Source organism: Denticeps clupeoides, chromosome 1, assembly GCF_900700375.1.
Source record: "Denticeps clupeoides chromosome 1, fDenClu1.1, whole genome shotgun sequence".
NCBI classification, from domain to species: domain Eukaryota; kingdom Metazoa; phylum Chordata; class Actinopteri; order Clupeiformes; family Denticipitidae; genus Denticeps; species Denticeps clupeoides.
Window position 1 is genome coordinate 374,188 of NC_041707.1, and position 14,298 is coordinate 388,485.

Genomic DNA, 14,298 nt, shown 5'->3' on the forward strand with positions numbered 1-14,298 from the left:
ATTCCCTGAACAACCATCACCTCACAAACACACACACTACAGCCCCAACCCCCATGTACACACACACACACACACGGATGTATCTGCTGGGTTATTGACAGACGGGGTTTTAAAAGGTCCCACATCCCGCTGTTCCTCAAATATCACTCAGCTTGGTATAGATTTCTGAGCACAGACAAATTCATCATGCAGTCCATCAGCAGAAAGCTGAAGTAGAATGTTACAGTGCAGCCGAAACCCAACACGCAGCGGAGAAAAGTGCAGAAGAATCACCTCTCATTCTTCTACAGTACAGAAGATTTGAAGGCCATTTTTCAGGAGGAAGTAGGAACCACGATCACTGGCAGACATTTATTCTGTGTTATTGAACATTAGTACGAGTTCGCCTGGCCGGTCTGTGTTCCTGCAGTGGCTACAAAATCGCAGTTGCACAGTGATTGGATGTAAAAATGAGCACAAATGTATTTTTTAGTTCAGTCACGCGAGACTCTGAAGAACCTGAAGGGGCAGTGATGGCCTAGCAGTTAATGACGCGCCCTCGTAATCTGAAGGTTGCTGGTTCAAATCCTGATCCACCAAGGTGCCACTGAGGGCCCCTTGATGAAGGTCACCTCTCATGGCTGCCCACTGCTCACCAAGGCTGATGGTTAAATACAGAGGACCACCACCTGGGCACCACACACCGGTTCGCGTTCAGAACCTGGCCCATTACCGCAGTAGCTGTAGCTGCTCCTCGACATAAATCGCTGGTTGTCGGAGTGGTGTCCAAAAAATAAAGTGGGCTTTATTAATAACTGGCCAACATTTAGGGGGAAGCCTGGTCTTTTTGGGCGAGACGGCATCCACCCCAACTGGGCGGGTGCCACTCAGTTGTCTAAAAAATTGGCTCATAGTCTTAGAACCAAAAAACAAAACTGACTCGCCAGAGCCGAGACCAGGCAGCAGACAGAGCGGCTAAACCGAGTGTCTGCCATTTGCGTAGAGCCGCCACCCAGCGTGTACAATATTGACACTGTGTCTTTACATCGCTCTATTAAAACAAGAGATTCTACAAGAAACGTAAATAATAAAACTCATAAATATGCTGACACTGTGTCTGCTCCACGGACTGGGCGGGGTGTCTGTTTCGGGAACTTACTACCCGTTACTATCACTCCTTCTGAACCTACCACCAGCACCTCCGATATAAGAATAGGATTATTAAATGTTAGATCCCTTACACCTAAAACGCTCATTGTCAATTACAGATCAGGGGTTCGATGTACTGTGCCTGACAGAAACTTGGTTAAAACTAAAGGAATTTGTAGCATTGAACGAGTCTAGTCCTCCTGGATACAGCTATGTACACCAACCTCGCTTAACTGAAGTGAAGTGATTGTCACATGTGATACACAGCAGCACAGCACACGATGCACACAGTGAAATTTGTCCTCTGTATTTAACCATCACCCTGAGTGAGCAGTGGGCGGCCATGACAGGCGCCCGGGGAGCAGTGTGTGGGGACGGTGCTTTGCTCAGTGGCATCTCAGTGGCACCTTGGTGGATCGGGATTCAAACCGGCAACCTTCTGATTGCGGGGCCGCTTCTTTAACCGCTAGGCCACCACTGCCCCTGAACAAAATATGGAACGCTTCACGAATTTGCGTGTCATCCTTTAGCAGGGGCCATGCTAATCTTCTCTGTATCGATCCAATTTTAGTATCTGTGCAGCCGTAGCAAGCACACTGGAAGAGGAGGTGGCGTCGCAGTAATTTATAAGGATAACCTCAGTATAACTCATAAACCCGGACATGGATATAACTCTTATGAGATTCTACATACCAATATAACTCATGTAGTCTCACAAAAAAAAGTTAATTCCATTGATTATCCTTTATAGACCCCCTGGACCTTACTCCGAGATTCTTAGTGAATTTACAGATTTTGTCTCATTTACATTTACATTTATGGCATTTATCCAGAGCGACTTGCAATCAGTAGTTACAGGGGACAGTCCCCCTGGAGCAATTTAGGGTTAAGTGTCTTGTTCAGGGACATGATGGTAGTAAGTGGGATATGAACCTGGTTCACAGGCGAGTGTGTTACCCGCTAGGCTTCTACCACCCTCTCTCCAACTTAGTTGTATCTGTGGATAAAGCCCTAATTGTCGGCACCTTTAACATCCACTGTGATAAATTAGAAGACTCACTAAGAGCAGCATTCCTGTCTTTATTAGACTCAGTTGGAGTTAACCAACATATAACATGACCTACTCATGAAGGTGGTCACACGCTCGATCTCGTACTGACCTTCGGTTTAAATATAGAAGATATAGTTACTCTTCTGAAATGATCTCAGATCATTTCCTCATCACTTTTAAAATATGTCTCAGACACAACAAACTCAACCCCCCTCATTATAGAGACAAACGGACAATTACATCAAGTACGGCACAGAGGTTTATTAATACCTTACCAGATTTATCAACGCTGATAAACTCACCGTCAGACCCCGCTGAACTCGACCAAGCGACCAAATGTCTAGAATTAACACTGCGTAGTACGTTAGATATAGTGGCTCCCCTCAAAAGGAAGATAGTAAGAGATAAAAACTTAATTCCTTGGTATAATGATCACACGCGCTCGCTTAAGAAGACCGCCCGGAAATTAGAACGCAAATGGCGTCAAAGTAAATTAAACATATTCCGAATAGCTTGGAAGGAGAGCCTACTTAACTATAAGAAGGCTCTTAGCGCGGCTCGATCAACGTATCTGTCCTCGTTAATAGACAAAAACAAAAATAATCCCAGATTCCTGTTTAAAACTATAGCCAAACTAACCAGGAATAAGACAGAAATGGATACTAACACTCAATATCATCATAGTAGCGATGATTTTATGACTTTCTTTAATACGGGTGTTAGTAGCCTAGCGGGTAAGACACTCGCCTGTGAACCAGAAGACCCGGGTTCAAATCCCACTTACTGCCATTGTGTCCCTGAGCAAGACACTTAACCCTGAGTGTCTCCAGGGGGGGACTGTCCCTGTAACTACTGATTGTAAGTCGCTCTGGATAAGGGCGCCTGATAAATGCTGTAAATGTAAATGTAAATACTAAAATAGTCACGAATAGAGAAGATTAAAAGCACAACAAATAGCTCCACCGATATTTTTATGGAAAATAATCTTCAAATAGCTGACCACCGATTAGAACGCTTCAACCTTTTTAAAGAACATGAACTAATTAAACTAATCTCGTCGTCAAATCGATGTACTTGTACTTTGGATCCAATTCCAACAAGGTTCCTTAAACAAGTAGCACCCGATATTATAAATTCCATCCTCAAAATTATTACAGTTTTTTACAATCACTTTTGCACTAATAACAGAACCTTCATGTAATTTTTCTAAATTCTAGACACAAAACTCAAAACAGTCATTATTCTTAACACAGGGTGTCCAGTGTTCAAAACTTGGCATATTGCATTCATATCTTTAGAGAAGCCTTGTTTTTGCAGAAGCATTGTTTCTAAAAATCAAACTTATTATGAAATACCATAGGAACATTACTTTAGATCACCCATACACAAGATACCCATAACTTCATTGTGTATTTGTTAGTACAATCATTAAATATAGGTGTAGAAAATATCTGATTCAGGTTTCATTATTTTATTGAAGACTAGAGAGAATAGTACAGACACAGTGGCATTATTGAAATCCTGCAATGTGGAATTTACTGATCAAATCAAATCACAACATAAAATTTGTAGATTACTTAAAAAAACAAAAAGAACAGAAAACAATACTGTATACTGTAAATGGAAGTGTTCATCACTGCACTATTGATCTATGTTTCCATCAACCTGGTCTTGTGGATTCGGCCACAGGTTCTCATCTACATCACAATGGATGTTTTCATTCGCCAAACATCTGGGAAAGAATTTTCTGGCATGGCGAATCCAGGCCTGACACTGATCTGCTGTGATGTCATTGCAAGCATCATCCATGGCCTGGAGAAGAGTGACTTGTTCATGAGAGTGCCTATCATAGACCGTCCACCTCCATGTGGAGAAAAACCCATGTGGGTTAAGGAAAGTATAGAGGTAAATGCAGGGCGAGAAACTGTGGATGGGCCTGAAACCATGCTTGGACCATTCGAGAACGATGAAACTGAACATTATTCCACACTTTTACATGGATCACACCATCAGCTCTACAGACCTGATTTAGCTCATCAAGGAAAGCTATGATGAGAGCTGCATTATATGACCCAACACAAGGTCTGCGTCCAACCACTCCATCTTCTGATATAGCTGCACACATGGTTATATTGTCTCCACGTTGTCCAGGAACTTCAACGGTTGCCCGCTGGCCAATTAAATTCCAACCTCTCCTCCTTGTCTTAGCTAGGTTGAAGCCTGCCTCATCCAAAAACAAGAATTTATGATGGTTTTCATCAGCGTCAAGCTCCATCACCCTCTAAAATACAAAAACAATTACTGATTACTGAGATTTTTTCTCCCCATAAAACAGGCAAATTGATCATACCTGAACATACTCAGACCTCAGTTGCTTCACTCAATCTGTATTTCTTTGAAAAGGCACATGATATAGTTGTTTTAGCACCCGTGCAATAGTGGGCAAACTTATGGCATTCACATTGCTGAATAAGTCATCATTGTCCAAGATGTGCTGCTGGATTTCTCTAAGGCGAATATCATTTCTGACCCGAACCATTTAATCATGTAAAAAAGTGTAAAAATCTTGCATACAGTAATGTTGAATATGAAAATGTGTTCTGTAAAAGTGGTACATGTGACCATAGACACTATATCTTGTAAAGAAAGAAAGTCCACCTGGGGTCATATTCTGTGCTAATTGGTATCAAATGATAGTTCCTGAAACTGAACTATTGCATTACTGTCAATCTAAACATACACTATTATTAATCATTTTTCAAAAAAGCTATGCTTCAAGAGTAATGCAACAGTTACTTATCATTTTAAGCAGTTGTATCAATTGATAGTTGGATCTTTATAATGAAATGAATAGACACCAAACTCAGATGTGATGTGTAATTTGCATTTTGAAATAGTAATAATTTGTTGTTAAATTGTGTCATTTTGAACCAGTGATTTTAGTTCAATGAACAAATTATCTTTGGCTTATATGTATTGTATCCAAGCATTTGAAAAAAAGAGTTAAGTGTTTTGAAAAATGTGCATTTTGATCATTGGTTGTGATTTATGTGTCTAAAGTTTTGAAAAATAAAATGAAGGTTCTGTTATTAGTGCAAAAGTGATTGTAAAAAACTGTAACTCGTCGCTTAGCACCGGCCATGTACCAAGTTCGTTCAAGGTAGCAGTCATTAGACCCCTGATTAAAAAGCCGGATCTTGATCACAGTCAGCTTTCAAATTATAGACCGATATCAAACCTTCCGTTTATATCAAAAATCTAAGAAAAAGTCGTAGCCCAGCAGCTGAGCACATACCTATATAGCAACAATATCCACGAAGTATATCAATCAGGATTTAGACCTCATCATAGCACTGAGACAGCGCTGGTTAAAGTGGTTAATGACCTGCTGTTGGCCTCTGATCAGGGACGCATCTCGCTGCTTGTCCTGCTTGATCTGAGTGCAGCGTTTGACACTATCGATCACGCTATTCTCCTTGCCAGGTTAGAGAATGTTATCGGGATTAAGGGAACAGCCCTTGAATGGTTCAGATCATATTTGACCAACCGATATCAGTTTGTGGACATCAATGGTGTTTCGTCTTCACATAGTAAAGTAGAGTTTGGTGTTCCACAAGGTTCTGTCCTAGGTCCGTTACTTTTTTCTCTATACATGTTACCTTTATGCGACGTCATCCGCAAACACGGTATTAGCTTTCATTGCTACGCTGACGACACACAGCTGTATCTGTCAGCAATGCCAGATCAGAGGCAGCAGCTGAACAAAATAGAGAATTGTCTGAAGGACATTAGACAGTGGATGCTCACCAACTTTCTCCTGTTAAACCCTTACAAGACAGAAGCAGCCAGAGGCATACGCTGGCTGACCACATCATAAGCACGGATAGCCTTTCTATTGCACCAAGTATTGAAGTAAAGGATCTAGGTGTCATCATTGATGCAGGTCTCTCATTTAATTCGCATGTAGATAATGTCACTAGGATAGCATTCTTTCACCTATTGTGAAAATAAGAAATATCATTTCAATGCACGCTGCAGAAAAGTTGGTCCATGCATTTATTACATCAAGGTTAGATTACTGCAATGCATTATTGTCTGGATGCTCTAGTAGGTGCATGAGTAAACTCCAGCTAGTACAGAATGCTGCAGCCAAATAGAACCAGGAAATTTGACCACATCACCCCAGTCTTACAATCACTGCACTGGTTACCCATCAAATTTAGGATTGACTACAAAATCCTACTTTTGACCTATAAAGCTCTAAATGGTCTCGCCCCACAATACCTGAGTGAACTTTTGGTTCTTTATGACCCGCCACGCCCCCTTCGATCCATGGGTGCGGGGTCACTACTGGTACCAAAGGTGCAGAAGGTCACAGCTGGGAGCAGATCCTTCTCCTATAGAGCTCCGCAGTTGTGGAACGGCTTGCCAGTCAGTGTCCGGGACTCAGACACAGTGTCAGTGTTTAAATCCAATCTCAAAACCTATCTGTTTTCTCTGGCTTTTTGTTAAAATCCTCATTTCACTTCACTTTGACGCAGTGTCAATTATAAAGTCCAGTTTATCACAGAGTCCCCCTGTTAGACACAGACAAAGTTAAATTCACCCTAGTTGTCCTAGTTAGGGTACCGGGCCACTGTAGCACCAATATACCACTAGAACCACATATTTCAGTATCGGTCGTACAGTGCAACCGTCTGCTGCTGCTTCTGTTTGTTTTTCTCCGAGACACGGAATCAAGCACCCAGACTACTGGCAGACCCCAGTGATCAGACCAGCAAATAAATCCTGGTTCCTGACAACTGCTTTACAAGGACAAAACATGAAACAAACCAGAGGGTCACCACAGCGACCACCACCGTTACAACTACAGCTTCAGGGATCTTCAAATGGACCAGTAACATCATAAAGGACATGACGCTGGACTACATTCTGGACTTCTCCAACCGTACAACAGTTTTTTCATTCTTTCTTTCCTATTGTACAAATCATCACCAGCCCTACACTGACACCACTTGCAGGCTCACTCTACCCTGGAAGGGCGTCCCTCTCTCTGTATCACTCCTTCCCAACATTTCTTCCCACCTTTTTTCTGTCTCATAGAGTCTTTTTCTGTGGAGTTTTTTCTTGTGTGCAGAAGGGTCAGGTGTGGGGGGTGTCAACTGTAGGGCCTGTCAAAGCCCATTGAGACATACTGTATGTGATTTTGGGCGATATAAGAAATAAATGTTGTTGTTGTTGGGACTCGTATCTGTAATGTTGGGACTACATTTACATTTAAGCCATTTGGCAGACTAGTCTCTGTAATGTTGGTACTCATCTCGTTAAAGTGGGGACTCATCTCTGTAATGTCGGGACTTGTCTATGTGATGTGGGGACTCATCTCTGCACTCATCAGTCCAATCTTCAATTTGGTTAGTTTCACTGCTCACTCAGGGTGATGGGTTAAATGCAGAGGACAAATTTCACTGTGTGCACCGTGTGCTGTGCTGCTGTCTATCACATGTGACAATCACTTCACTTTTTTTTTTTCTTTTTCAGTGATAAGATAATTTTGAAATAAAGTGTTAAACTGGAATTTAGATTCAAGGGTGAATGTGAAGTGATTGTCATTGTGAAACACTGCAGCGCAGTACTCAGTGACATGGTGAAACGTGTCCTCTGTATTTAACCATCACCCTTGGTGAGCAGTTTGTGGGGACGGTACCTTTATCAAGGGGACCTCAGTGGCACCTTGGCTGGTCGGGATTCGAACCGGCAACCTTCTGATTACGGAGCTGCTTCCTCACCCACCTCCATTGCCCACATTTTCTTCTAGTAAAAAAAGTGTCACCATGGAGATCATCTGCAACGCCCTGTTCCTCCGAGGGCCGAACGACATCCGCAAATCGAACACGACACACTTCCAGGCGGCGGCTTTGTTTTATGATATCGCGCTGGTGGCGATGAGAGGCTGTCATGGTAATATCCCGCCGCATTAGTATTCCAGCGCAGTGGGGGCAGGGAGGGTGGGATCAAGGCATTACCATGGCGATGACTGACATTAACATTCCAAGACTTTTAATGCAGAGCATTGTGTTTATGCGTGCAGACACACGCACAGACACACACACACACACACACACACAAACACACAGACACAAAAGTAGGTAAATAATTTCTTATTAAAGAAACACGGAGTCTGTTAGTATCCTTACAAACACGCAGATATGTAACGAACTCTGAACCCGTCACACACTTTAACCATCAAAGGCCAATATGAGCATCCTCTGTTGCTAGGTAACCGCATCAACACTCTTCATGCTTGGATGCTTCTCCCGTCTTCAGATCTCACTAACCTCCTTCCCCTCTTCCTTTCTTTATCCACACAAAAGCTGATTGTTGTCACTCTTAACCATCTTCAACGTTCCCCAGAACCCGGTCCACCACCCTGCCAGCGCTGGATTGGTGGAAACAATAACAGAAGATGTGGAAAAGCCCAATATGCGCTCAGGCCACGTCCCTGCCCCTTCTGATGAAATCTCCAGACCACCTCACCACACACAGCAGCCAGGAGGTGGGATTCATCAGAGGTCATCAGCAGGGAGGCCAGCAGGCTTTTCAAGCCAAACGCCGAAACCCGTCGAGATGAAGGGGGTGAAGGAGTCAAATCGATAAGAAGACGTGTTCCACAGAGACAAGCTACTTTTCAGGTCATGTGTAAACAGAGAGAGACTTCATTCACTCTCTAAATACACCTAACCATCCAGCAGCATTAGGTTCTGCGACAGCGAGAACCCAATATCAGTTTGTTCCTGCATCTCGATTCCACAGTGGACAGTGGTGGCCACATCAGGTCAAGTTCACAGTTCATCTCAACTTTCAAACACAGCTTATTACATTCACAATGAAATGGCCAGTAGTCCTCTCAGCCAATCAGAGTGTTCTGTTGTTGAGTGGTGGCCCGGCGGGTATAGACAGAGTGAACCTAAGTCTGTTTTCTCTGGCTTTTTGTTAAAATCCTCATTTCACTTCACTTTGACGCAGTGTCAATTATAAAGTCCAGTTTATCACAGAGTCCCCCTGTTAGACACAGACAAAGTTAAATTCACCCTAGTTAGGCTGTCCTAGTTAAGGTCCCGGGCCACTGTAGCACCAATATACCACCATAACCACATATTTCAGTATCGGTCGTACAGTGCAACCGTCTGCCGCTGCTTCTGTTTGTTTTTCTCTGAGACACGGAATCAAGCGTCCAGACTACTGGCAGACCCCAGTGAAGAGACCAGCAAATAAATCCTGGTTCCTGACAACTGCTTAACAAGGACAAAACATTAAACAAATCAGAGGGTCACCACAGCCACCACCACCACCACTACAACTACAGCTTCAGGGATCTTCAAGTGGACCAGTAGCATCATTATGGACACGTAATCTAGACCATGACACTGAATACATCCTGGACTTCTCCAACCCTACAACTGTAGGACTTATTATTATATCATCCCCAACCCTGCACTGACACCATTTGCAGGCTCACTCTACCCTGGAAGGGGGTCCCTCTCTCTATCACTCCTTCCCAACGTTTCTTCCTTTCTTTTTTTCTCTCTTTTTCCCTGTGTGCAGAAGGGTCAAGTGTGTTGGGGTGTCAACTGTAGGGCCTGTCAAAGCCCATTGAGACATTTTTGGCTATATAAGAAATAAATGTTGTTGTTGTTGTTGTTGTTGAGTGAGAGAGTGAGTGAGTAAGTGAGCGAGAGAGAGAGAGTGTGAGTGAGGGAACAAGAGAGTGAGATTATGAGAGAGACAGAGTAAGTAGGTGAATAAGTGAGTGAGTGAATGAGCGAGCGAGTGAGTGAATGAGTGAGAGTGGGTGAGTGAGCAAGAGAGATTGGGAGTGAGGAAGTGAGCGAGAGAGTGAGTGAGTGTATGAGAGAGACAGAGTAAGTGATAGAGTGAGCGAGCGAATGAATGAGTGAGCGAGAGAGTGAGTTAGAGAGTGAGTGAGTGAGCGAGAGAGAGTGTGAGTGAGTGAACAAGAGAGTGAGTATATGAAAGAGACAGAGTAAGTGAGAGATTGAGTGTATGAGAGAGACAGCATGAGTGAGTGAGACAGAGAAAGTGAGTGAGAGTGTGAGTAAGCGCTGAACTTGAATATTTTTATTCAGTGTTGTGTGTGTGTGTATATATATATATATATATTTGTGTGTGTGTGTGTGTGTGTGTATATATATATATATATATATATATATATATATGTGTGTGTGTGTGTGTGTGTGTGTGTGTGTGTGTGTGCTTTTGTCTGTCGGTGTGTTTTATCTGCTCATGTCTTCATATTTGTTCTAAATGTCTGAGGTGAAGAGAGCTCTGCTGACTTTTACTCTGCTGCCACTGCAGTTTCGTCTGCTGCCCCGCCAGTCTGGTCTCTGGACCTTTAACAGGGTCGGGTACTGAGACCCCGACTTCTTCCTGGAAGTCCCCCAGGCAAGAGGTGTGTGTGCAAGCATGTGTGTTCCATCACTCTCCACTGCTGCCACTGAAGTTTATTAGAAGCCCACAGGTTGGAAAAAAGGACATTAAAATGTCCTTACAGGCTGTAATACAGAGTCTCTGTCTGTTCTACGTTCTTCTGTACTTTGAACATCAGAGTCCAGCTGAGCTGCTGCTGAGTGTGAACAGTCACGTCACCTGCTGTTCCTGCTCACAGCTCCATCCATCCATCCATCCATCCATCCAGCTGCAGGCCAGCAAGATCACAAAATACATTTTAATCCCAAAATAAAGTTAATCTTCAGAGCAGCTGACTCCATCACCGCCATTCAGCCCTGATCAGCAACTCTGAGGGGTCAGCAGGACACGCGAGGGACAGAACGAGAGATAAGAACCCGGAGACAGAAAAAGCATCAGGCATGGAAAAGACACACACAACACACACACACACACACACACACACACACATACTACATACACACACACACACACAACACACACACACATACTACATACACACACACATACTATATACACACACACAACACACACACACACATACTAAATACACACAAACATACAACACACACACATACTATATACACACACACAACACACACACACACATACTAAATACACACAAACATACAACACACACACATACTATATACACACACACACACAACACACAGAAACACACTCATACAACATACACACACATACTACATACACACACACATACTATTTACACACACACAACACACACACACACATACTAAATACACACACACATACAACACACACACACACAACACACATACAACACAACACACAGAAACACACACATACACACACATACAACATACACACTTTAAGCCTTGTTTTATCGCGGGGTCACGGTGATGGATTCTGCCCCGCCTGGGGTCCCACTGTAATTTATGGCTCCCGCGTTCTGGAACGCCGCTTTATTGACCCCTCTGACACGTCTGGGATTGACGTAACAGAAGTGGCCTCAGCGGGGAATTGAGGAAAGATGGGAAAATAAATAGAAGGTGATTGTGAAGGTGCTCGTCATTGTAGAAGAGAACAGAGTCCTAGTACGAGTGCTAATGGACCGCAATCTATTCGTATGTGATCAATGGAATTTACTATGGTCAAGTTGTTCAGTGGGTTCTAAACAAGTTTCCGTTACTCTTTACGTCCATCTACAGTTTATTACGCTCTTTTTATACAGATGTTCTTGTCCAGAAAGAGTCGTCTTTAACTGCTCAGTTTCAGGTACTTTTCCACCAGCAGAAAGTGGAACCTTCTCACGACTACGGACTTACGGGGAAAGGAAGCGCAGAGGTCTGACATGCTGGAAACGCGTTTTATTATTAATAAACAATAAATAAATACAAATAAACAACGGCGCGGTGGCCGAAAACAATTTAACTACAATAAAGAACGTAAACCTGCCCGCAGGCGTGTGGCGATTGCCAGAACTCAAAACAAATACATTCACCCACTGAAGTCAAGTTCATGCCTGAGTTCACGAAAATGCCGTCCCTCCCGAAGGGGCGGACATCTGCGCTTTTTAAGCGCTGTCAGGATTGGGCTGCAGTCAATCCTGACAAACCTGTTGTAATTTCCAATCCCTGGATGAGAATAATGATAAATAAAAATGCATCTTTTTTACTTGATCGTGTGAGAATGTTTATTTCGCTGGAGAAGCGATCTGTGCAGGACGTGCACCTTCAGCGGAGAGGAAGAGGCCCTCCTCCATTCCCAATAAGCACCATCAGCGTCAGCCGCCATCACACCTGAGGGCCACCGGGGTGCCGGGGATGCAGGTGCAGATGGAGCCAAGCAGTTATTTCCCAGTGAAGATCCAACATTTAATCTGAGCTCTGATTGAGAGAAATCCAGACACCTGCTTGGTTCCATTAAATGGAATGTGAAATGAGAAGCCTGCAAGATAGCCACATGTCTCCTGATGCCCTGTTGGGAAAATCGGCGCACAACTGGATTCATTTCATCTGCTTGTGAGCTACTTTTACATTGATGCGGAATGCAGGTGCTGCCGTGAAGCTGAAAGGACGTCTGAGGACCTTAACACTGCGGCTTCCTGACCTGCTTCAGACCTGGGATCACTACTTGAAGTTAGACATGAACAGATTTGAACAGAAGTTGCAAGGTTTTAGAAATATTCCATGTTTCAGGGAAGGAAGAAACTAACACATCACTGGAAAATGAATGTGGTAATCAGCGATATTGGCACTTTATAGCAACCCAACATATCGTCCAGATTGTGCTCCAAAAGGTCATAAATACAGGAATCTTTTTAAAAAGTAGAATCTTTTTGTACTAGTTTGTAAGTCTTCGCAACGTTCATGCAATGTTTCATGTAAAGAGAACGTGGATCATGTTCCAGTCATCTTGAGGAAGGTGAAGAACCCACAATAGTCCTTCACTGAGAGGAACGGCAAGTCGTGTCTATGGCAGTAATAACATGCTTTCAGACGTTCCTGAAACGTTCCGTTTCTATTTTTAAGGTGAAGCCCAGTGATTAACAATAATTAGTTTAGGGCGACATACAGGAACATTCAGAAAAATTAAACTGTCTCACACACACACACACACACACACACACACACCTTTATTTTTATACATATTTATTATTCATCCATTTCATTTATACAGTTGACAGAGTATCTTTAAATAGAACAGTTTTAAAGAGAATAAAAACTTTTGTTTAAAGTGTAGCTGCAGGTCGGGGAAAGGCTACATGTGTTGGAACCGGAGAACATCGGTGTTGGTGCTACAGGTGAGAATCAAGGCTAAATCAGCTTCTGGACCACGGTGGCTACTAACCCGGATCCTGCCAGTGTTGCCGGAGTAACGAGGCACGAGCCACACGGCACCAATGGCCTTGGCGAGGCACAGAAGAACAATCGGCAAGAACCGTCACGTTCCACTGCAGAGGTTCTGATTAGTACAGCCACGATACAGGTGTCCATACAGCACGGTCTTGGTTCATTTTTGGTACGTTTTTGTGGGTTATTTTCCCCGCATAACTGCCATGGTAGGACTGTTTTCGGTAGACAGTCCTTCTTTCCAGATGTGAAACATGACCAGCATCTGCGTGAGTGTTTTCTGCCTCCTTCTCAGCATGTTCCTCCAAAACGACTTCAACGTGACTCGCGCTCCCGAACTGTTGCAGCTTTTCCCTTTTCTAGTCGCTTCATGGAAGCTCCTACGCTGGTCGTCGTTTTTTATGCCTCGTCTGTATGCCAGTTGCATGTCCAGCTCAGCACCAGTTAACAGTGTGAGAGGGGCGAGTGGGTGGAACCACAACAGTGATTGGACATTAACTTGAGGGGAGGGGCTTTTGCCCAACGGCGGTTACAGGGACCACGGAAGAAGACGTGATCTCCACAGCAAGCACCAGAGCCTGTTAAACTGTGTCCACCAATGGGATTAAAGGCCCTCCCCAACACAATTTAATGTCCAATATCTGGACATTTCTGGACCAATTTGAAACTAATTTGCAAAACCAAAATCCCACGGTCTATATTGGAGGGTGGATGGATGGATATTTTACAGAGAACCATCACACCCCTTGTTCTGATCTGGGTCCAAAGTGTGTAAAACACAAAAACTACCCGTAA

The 14,298-nt window shown here is 43.5% G+C and overlaps 1 protein-coding gene and 1 non-coding gene across 2 annotated transcripts in view; both read right to left on the reverse strand.

The window, feature by feature from the left end:
* Nucleotides 1-1,616: 1,616 nt before the first annotated feature.
* LOC114802858 (U6 spliceosomal RNA) lies at nucleotides 1,617-1,723 on the reverse strand. The gene has a single exon (XR_003751804.1). It is a non-coding gene; the product is annotated as a U6 spliceosomal RNA (small nuclear RNA).
* An 11,682-nt stretch (nucleotides 1,724-13,405) lies between these two features.
* Nucleotides 13,406-14,298, reverse strand: part of LOC114789381 (gamma-aminobutyric acid receptor subunit alpha-2-like) — a 13,743-nt gene continuing 12,850 nt past the window's right edge. Inside the window, exon 10 of the mRNA XM_028978723.1 lies at nucleotides 13,406-14,298. This exon is cut by the window's right edge and continues 640 nt beyond it. The gene's annotated coding sequence lies outside the window, so the exon portion shown is untranslated.